We start from the raw sequence: 9,457 nt of genomic DNA on the forward strand, positions 1-9,457 counted from the left end.
CTGATCTCTCATAGATATGCTGCAGAGATCCATGAGATGCTGCTGCAGCCGGAAGTAAACGAGTGCCGAGCCGGGGAGGGCGCCATCTTGGAGCGGTCCCCGGCCGGCTTCAGAAACGGAGATCGCTCCTCCGGGATAACATCCCGGAGGAGCGATCTCCTCCACTAGACACCAGGGATGACGCTGCGTCCGGTAATCGGTCATGTTTGACAGCTGCATCTGATTACTGTATTAGCGGGCACCGCTAATACCTGCGGTCCCGGGCTAAAAGAGGCACCCGGGACCACGGCGGTTCAGAGCGCCCCGCTCTGAACGTCCTTACCGGCATCAGGGCGTAAATATACGCCCTATGTCGTTAAGGGGTTAATAGAAAACAAGTTTTCCTTATCCGGAGTTCCCCTTTAATAGTAATAATATTTTTTATTTATATAGCACCAACAAATTCCGTAGCACTTTACAACTCAGGGGGTACATACATAGACAAAAATAGACATTACAGAGATATACATTTAATTATCCATACATGAGGAGTGACGGCCTATTAGCTACAGACTACTAGGAGGGGGTTTGAGACAAAATGGGGCAAAGAGATTACCTCCACAGCCCTGTCCCCTGATGCAAGCCCCAGCCTGAAGTGGATCTGCTATGATTTGGAAAGTGAGGGAGACTTCCTGGGTCAGAGTACAGAGCTGTAGACCCCGCTATGCAGACCATGCCCCTCCCCCACTCCCCCTCCCACCCAGTACAGGGAGCTCTTACTCCAAAGCAATGCTCTTACACCAAGTTACAATTTTGAGAAACTGTGATCTCTTCCTGCAAAACGCTCTCAATCCAAGTTACTCTTAAACCAAGGTACCACTGTATATCTCTGTAATGTCTACTCTGTGTCTATGTATGTCCCCCCAGAATTGTACAGCGCTGCGTAATCTGTTGGCGCTATATAAATAATAATAATAATTATTATTAGGGGCCTTAATTCCTCATTTACCTGCTAAGAAGCAGCGCATTTAAAGGGAAAGTTACCAGACTAGGTAACTTCTAACTACTAACCTGTTTCTACCTAAACTTCAATTGTTCCCAGAGATAGAAGTGATTTGTCTACACACTGCAGGATCGGGACAAATCTATTGGTAAAGTGTGTGTGGGAACTCGGAGATAGCTGGGACACCAGTGAGGCCTGTGACTTGGCCGTGACACTACAACATCCAGCTAGACCGCATTAGAACCCCCTCCTTTTCAGACATGTGACATGGAGGCTGGTGGGGTGCAGCACATGGCCGTCATGCTGACTCTATCCTCAATGTTTATCTCTGCTCCATAGAAGAGATGTCTGATACCCATAAAAGGAAAAGAAGAGAAGCACCCCCCCCCTCCTCCTCCTCCTCTGCCTCCTCCTCCTCCTCCCCATCTTCTCCATCCTCATTCCTCCTCCCTGTGCTCACATTCTCCTCACAGTCCTGACCCCAAGTATGTCTCACTGTTCTTCCTGCAGCTGTCTCATTTTCTCTCCCCTCTATGGAGGATCTCACTCTAATCAGACTAAAATGCGCTTTCCCTGAGATTTTTTTCATGTCTGCACTCTCCTGGAGATCCTCTGCGCTCTACACCCCTTATGTGCTCTCATCCTCCTCCTCTATATCACTTATACTGCGCTCTATACCTCTTATGTGCGCTCATCCTCCTCTATATCACTTATACTGCGCTCTACTCCTCTTATGTGCTCTCATCCTCGTCTATATCACTTATACTGCGCTCTATACCTCTTATGTGCGCTCATCCTCCTCTATATCACTTATACTGCGCTCTACACCTCTTATGTGCTCTCATCCTCCTCTATATCACTTATACTGCGCTCTCTACACCTCTTATGTGCTCTCATCCTCCTCTATATCACTTATACTGCGCTCTACACCCCTTATGTGCTCTCATCCTCCTCCTCTATATCACTTAAACTGCGCTCTACACCTCTTATGTGCGCTCATCCTCCTCCTCTATATCACTTATACTGCGCTCTACACCTCTTATGTGCTCTCATCCTCCTCCTCTATATCACTTATACTGCGCTCTACACCCCTTATGTGCTCTCATCCTCCTCTATATCACTTATACTGCGCTCTACACCCCTTATGTGCTCTCATCCTCCTCCTCTATATCACTTATACTGCGCTCTGCTCCTCTTATGTGCTCTCATCCTCCTCTATATCACTTATACTACGCTCTACACCTCTTATGTGCGCTCATCCTCCTCCTCTATATCACTTATACTGCGCTCTACACCCCTTATGTGCTCTCATCCTCCTCTATATCACTTATACTGCGCTCTACACCCCTTATGTGCTCTCATCCTCCTCCTCTATATCACTTATACTGCGCTCTGCTCCTCTTATGTGCTCTCATCCTCCTCTATATCACTTATACTGCGCTCTACACCTCTTATGTGCTCTCATCCTCCTCCTCTATATCACTTATACTGCGCTCTACACCTCTTATGTGCGCTCATCCTCCTCTATATCACTTATACTGCGCTCTACTCCTCATATGTGATCTCATCCTCCTCCTCTATATCACTTATACTACGCTCTACACCTCTTATGTGCGCTCATCCTCCTCCTCTATATCACTTATACTGCGCTCTACACCTCTTATGTGCTCTCATCCTCCTCTATATCACTTATACTGCGCTCTACACCTCTTATGTGCTCTCATCCTCCTCCTCTATATCACTTATACTGCTCTCTACACCCCTTATGTGCTCTCATCCTCCTGTATATCACTTATACTGCGCTCTACACCCCTTATGTGCGCTCATCCTCCTCCTCTATATCACTTATACTGCGCTCTACACCCCTTATGTGCTCTCATCCTCCTCCTCTATATCACTTATACTGCGCTCTACACCTCTTATGTGCTCTCATCCTCCTCTATATCACTTATACTGCGCTCTACACCTCTTATGTGCTCTCATCCTCCTCCTCTATATCACTTATACTGCTCTCTACACCCCTTATGTGCTCTCATCCTCCTGTATATCACTTATACTGCGCTCTACACCCCTTATGTGCGCTCATCCTCCTCCTCTATATCACTTATACTGCGCTCTACACCCCTTATGTGCTCTCATCCTCCTCCTCTATATCACTTATACTGCGCTCTACACCTCTTATGTGCTCTCATCCTCCTCTATATCACTTATACTGCGCTCTACACCCCTTATGTGCTCTCATCCTCCTCCTCTATATCACTTATACTGCGCTCTACTCCTCTTATGTGCTCTCATCCTCCTCTATATCACTTATACTGCGCTCTACACCCCTTATGTGCTCTCATCCTCCTCCTCTATATCACTTATACTGCGCTCTACACCTCTTATGTGCGCTCATCCTCCTCCTCTATATCACTTATACTGCGCTCTACACCTCTTATGTGCTCTCAGCCTCCTCCTCTATATAACTTATACTGCGCTCTACACCTCTTATGTGCTCTCATCCTCCTCTATATCACTTATACTGCGCTCTACACCCCTTATGTGCTCTCATCCTCCTCTATATCCCTTATACTGCGCTCTACACCCCTTATGTGCTCTCATCCTCCTCCTCTATATCACTTATACTGCGCTCTCTACACCTCTTATGTGCTCTCATCCTCCTCCTCTATATCACTTATACTGCGCTCTCTACACCCCTTATGTGCTCTCATCCTCCTCCTCTATATCCCTTATACTGCGCTCTACACCCCTTATGTGCTCTCATCCTCCTCCTCTATATCACTTATACTGCGCTCTCTACACCTCTTATGTGCTCTCATCCTCCTCCTCTATATCACTTATACTGCGCTCTCTACACCCCTTATGTGCTCTCATCCTCCTCTATATCACTTATACTGCTCTCTACACCTCTTATGTGCTCTCATCCTCCTCTATATCACTTATACTGCGCTCTACACCTCTTATGTGAGCTCATCCTCCTCTATATCACTTATACTACGCTCTACACCTCTTATGTGCGCTCATCCTCCTCTATATCACTTATACTGCGCTCTACACCTCTTATGTGCGCTCATCCTCCTCTATATCACTTATACTACGCTCTACACCTCTTATGTGCTCTCATCCTCCTCTATATTACTTATACTGCACTCTACACCCCTTATGTGCTCTCATCTTCCTCTATATCACTTATACTGCGCTCTACACCCCTTATGTGCTCTCATCCTCCTCTATATCACTTATACTGCTCGCTACACCCCTTATGTGCTCTCATCCTCCTCCTCTATATCACTTATACTGCGCTCTACACCTCTTATGTGCTCTCATCCTCCTCCTCTATATCACTTATACTGCGCTCTACACCCCTTATGTGCGCCCCTCCTCCTCCTCTATATCACTTATACTGCGCTCTACACCTCTTATGTGCTCTCATCCTCCTCCTCTATATTACTTATACTGCGCTCTACACCCCTTATGTGCTCTCATCCTCCTCCTCTATATCACTTATACTGCGCTCTACACCTCTTATGTGCTCTCATCCTCCTCTATATCACTTATACTGCGCTCTACACCTCTTATGTGCGCTCATCCTCCTCTATATCACTTATACTGCGCTCTACACCTCTTATGTGCGCTCATCCTCCTCTATATCACTTATACTACGCTCTACACCTCTTATGTGCTCTCATCCTCCTCTATATTACTTATACTGCACTCTACACCCCTTATGTGCTCTCATCTTCCTCTATATCACTTATACTGCGCTCTACACCCCTTATGTGCTCTCATCCTCCTCTATATCACTTATACTGCTCGCTACACCCCTTATGTGCTCTCATCCTCCTCCTCTATATCACTTATACTGCGCTCTACACCTCTTATGTGCTCTCATCCTCCTCCTCTATATCACTTATACTGCGCTCTACACCCCTTATGTGCGCCCCTCCTCCTCCTCTATATCACTTATACTGCGCTCTACACCTCTTATGTGCTCTCATCCTCCTCCTCTATATTACTTATACTGCGCTCTACACCCCTTATGTGCTCTCATCCTCCTCCTCTATATTACTTATACTGCGCTCTACACCCCTTATGTGCTCTCATCCTCCTCCTCTATATCACTTATACTGCGCTCTACACCTCTTATGTGCTCTCATCCTCCTCTATATCACTTATACTGCGCTCTACACCTCTTATGTGCTCTCATCCTCCTCTATATCACTTATACTGCACTCTACACCCCTTATGTGCTCTCATCCTCCTCTATATCACTTATACTGCGCTCTACACCTCTTATGTGCTCTCATCCTCCTCCTCTATATTACTTATACTGCGCTCTACACCCCTTATGTGCTCTCATCCTCCTCCTCTATATCACTTATACTGCGCTCTACACCCCTTATGTGCTCTCATCCTCCTCCTCTATATCACTTATACTGCGCTCTACACCCCTTATGTGCTCTCATCCTCCTCCTCTATATCACGTATACTATGCTCTACTCCTCTTATGTGCTCTCATCCTCCTCCTCTATATCACTTATAGTGCGCTCTACACCTCTTATGTGCGCTCATCCTCCTCCTCTATATCACTTATACTATGCTCTACTCCTCTTATGTGCTCTCGTCCTCCTCCTCTATATCACTTATACTGCGCTCTACACCTCTTATGTGCTCTCATCCTCCTCCTCTATATCACTTATAGTGCGCTCTACACCTCTTATGTGCTCTCATCCTCCTCCTCTATATCACTTATACTGCGCTCTACACCCCTTATGTGCTCTCATCCTCCTCCTCCTCTATATCACTTATACTGCGCTCTACACCCCTTATGTGCTCTCATCCTCCTCCTCTATATCACTTATACTGCGCTCTACACCTCTTATGTGCTCTCATCCTCCTCCTCTATATCACTTATACTGCGCTCTACACCTCTTATGTGCGCTCATCCTCCTCCTCTATATCACTTATACTGCGCTCTACACCTCTTATGTGCACTCATCCTCCTCTATATCACTTATACTGCGCTCTACTCCTCATATGTGCTCTCATCCTCCTCCTCTATATCACTTATACTGCGCTCTACACCTCTTATGTGCTCTCATCCTCCTCCTCTATATTACTTTTACTGCGCTCTACACCCCTTATGTGCTCTCATCCTCCTCCTCTATATCACTTATACTACGCTCTACACCTCTTATGTGCTCTCATCCTCCTCTATATCACTTATACTGCGCTCTACTCCTCATATGTGCTCTCATCCTCCTCCTCTATATCACTTATACTGCGCTCTACTCCTCTTATGTGCTCTCATCCTCCTCCTCTATATCACTTATACTGCGCTCTACTCCTCTTATGTGCTCTCATCCTCCTCCTCTATATCACTTATACTGCGCTCTATACCCCTTATGTGCTCTCATCCTCCTCCTCTATATCACTTATACTGCGCTCTCTACACCTCTTATGTGCTCTCATCCTCCTCTATATCACTTATACTGCGCTCTACTCCTCTTATGTGCTCTCATCCTCCTCCTCTATATCACTTATACTGCGCTCTACACCTCTTATGTGCTCTCATCCTCCTCCTCTATATCACTTATACTGCGCTCTACACCCCTTATGTGCTCTCATCCTCCTCCTCTATATCACTTATACTGCGCTCTCTACACCTCTTATGTGCTCTCATCCTCCTCTATATCACTTATACTGCGCTCTACACCTCTTATGTGCTCTCATCCTCCTCCTCTATATCACTTATACTGCGCTCTACTCCTCTTATGTGCTCTCATCCTCCTCCTCTATATCACTTATACTGCGCTCTATACCCCTTATGTGCTCTCATCCTCCTCCTCTATATCACTTATACTGCGCTCTACACCCCTTATGTGCTCTCATCCTCCTCCTCTATATCACTTATAGTGCGCTCTACACCTCTTATGTGCTCTCATCCTCCTCCTCTATATCACTTATACTGCGCTCTATACCCCTTATGTGCTCTCATCCTCCTCCTCTATATCACTTATACTGCGCTCTACACCCCTTATGTGCTCTCATCCTCCTCCTCTATATCACTTATAGTGCGCTCTACACCTCTTATGTGCTCTCATCCTCCTCCTCTATATCACTTATACTGCGCTCTACACCCCTTATGTGCTCTCATCCTCCTCCTCCTCTATATCACTTATACTGCGCTCTACACCCCTTATGTGCTCTCATCCTCCTCCTCTATATCACTTATACTGCGCTCTACACCCCTTATGTGCTCTCATCCTCCTCCTCTATATCACTTATACTGCGCTCTACACCTCTTATGTGCGCTCATCCTCCTCCTCTATATCACTTATACTGCGCTCTACACCTCTTATGTGCACTCATCCTCCTCTATATCACTTATACTGCGCTCTACTCCTCATATGTGCTCTCATCCTCCTCCTCTATATCACTTATACTGCGCTCTACACCCCTTATGTGCACTCATCCTCCTCTATATCACTTATACTGCGCTCTACACCTCTTATGTGCTCTCATCCTCGTCTATATCCCTTATACTGCGCTCTACACCTCTTATGTGCTCTCATCCTCGTCTATATCACTTATACTGCGCTCTACACCTCTTATGTGCTCTCATCCTCCTCCTCTATATTACTTATACTGCGCTCTACACCTCTTATGTGCTCTCATCCTCCTCGTCTATATCACTTATACTGCGCTCTACTCCTCTTATGTGCTCTCATCCTCCTCCTCTATATCACTTAGGCTATGTTCAGACCTTGTAAGAGACCGGCTGTTCCGTGAGCCAGCAGGGTCATGGAATGGCCGGTCTTATTATAGATCATCTTGGCCGGATAATCTTTAGCGCCGCAGAGGTCTAAAGTGTGTGCATCCATGCGCTCCCGCATCAGAACTCTCCACTGCACACTATGGAGTGTATGGTCGGACCGCTTGCTCCACAGTGTGCACTGACAGGGTTTTCTGCGGCCACTATTCAATAAATAGCGGCCACAGAAATCTGACATGTCAGTTGTTTGCAGAGCCGCTAGGGATCCCGGCCGGAACGTATACCATGTGTATACAATCCGGCCAGGATCCCATAGACGGCAAGGTAATGTATATTTTCGTAATAACCACGGCCGTTGGTGCAATGTGCAACAACGGCCGTAGTGTTACGAAAATATACGTAGTGTGAACATAACCGTAAACTGCGCTCTACACCTCTTATGTGCTCTCATAATCTTTTTTTCATGTTCTGTGCACTCATTGTGACAGCCTCTCTCTGTTGTCTAGTTCTCTTGTAGTTACAGTCTGTTTTCTAACTCTTTCATAGTTAAAGCCTCTCTGTTGTTCTGCACTCTTTAAGTGACAAATTCTCTCTGTTGTCTAACACTTTCATAGTTACAACCTCTCTCTGCTATTTAGAACTCTTGCAGTTTCATCCTCTCTCTGTTATCCAGCACTCTCGTAGTTACAGCCTCTCTGTTATCCAGCACTCTCCTAGTTACAGCCTCTCCCTCTGTTGTTCTGCACTCTAGTTGTTACAGACTGTCTCTGTTATCTAGCACTGTTGTAGTAACAACCTAGCTCTGTTGTCTAGCACTCTCAAAGTTACATCCTCTCTCTGTTGTCTCTCGTCTTTACAGCCTGGCTTGTTGTCTAGCACTCTCATAGTTACAGCCTGGCTTGTTGTCTAGCACTCTCATAGTGACAGCCTGGCTTGTTGTCTAGCACTCTCATAGTGACAGCCTGGTTTGTTGTCTAGCACTCTCATAGTGACAGCCTGGCTTGTTGTCTAGCACTCTCATAGTTACAGCCTGGTTTGTTGTCTAGCACTCTCATAGTGACAGCCTGGCTTGTTGTCTAGCACTCTCATAGTTACAGCCTGGCTTGTTGTCTAGCACTCTCATAGTTACAGCCTGGCTTGTTGTCTAGCACTCTCATAGTTACAGCCTGGCTTGTTGTCTAGCACTCTCAAAGTTACATCCTCTCTCTGTTGTCTCTCGTCTTTACAGCCTGGCTTGTTGTCTAGCACTCTCATAGTTACAGCCTGGTTTGTTGTCTAGCACTCTCATAGTGACAGCCTGGCTTGTTGTCTAGCACTCTCATAGTTACAGCCTGGCTTGTTGTCTAGCACTCTCATAGTTACAGCCTGGCTTGTTGTCTAGCACTCTCATAGTTACAGCCTGGCTTGTTGTCTAGCACTCTCATAGTGACAGCCGGGCTTTGTTTTCTGTACTCTTAGTGACAGCCGGGCTTTGTTTTTCTGTACTCTTAGTGACAGCCGGGCTTTGTTTTCTGTACTCTTAGTGACAGCCGGGCTTTGTTTTTCTGTACTCTTAGTGACAGCCGGGCTTTGTTTTTCTGTACTCTTAGTGACAGCCGGGCTTTGTTTTTCTGTACTCTTAGTGACAGCCGGGCTTTGTTTTCTGTACTCTTAGTGACAGCCGGGCTTTGTTTTCTGTACTCTTAGTGACAGCCGGG

At 46.3% G+C, this 9,457-nt stretch overlaps 1 protein-coding gene across 1 annotated transcript in view; it reads left to right on the forward strand.

The window, feature by feature from the left end:
• Positions 1-1,413: 1,413 nt before the first annotated feature.
• TGFB1I1 (transforming growth factor beta 1 induced transcript 1) overlaps positions 1,414-9,457 on the forward strand; it is a 67,648-nt gene continuing 59,604 nt past the window's right edge. The window contains exon 1 of the mRNA XM_069984790.1: positions 1,414-1,467. The gene's annotated coding sequence lies outside the window, so the exon portion shown is untranslated. The remainder of the gene's footprint in view (positions 1,468-9,457) is intronic.

Source organism: Dendropsophus ebraccatus, chromosome 9, assembly GCF_027789765.1.
Source record: "Dendropsophus ebraccatus isolate aDenEbr1 chromosome 9, aDenEbr1.pat, whole genome shotgun sequence".
Classification (NCBI taxonomy): Eukaryota; Metazoa; Chordata; class Amphibia; order Anura; family Hylidae; genus Dendropsophus; species Dendropsophus ebraccatus.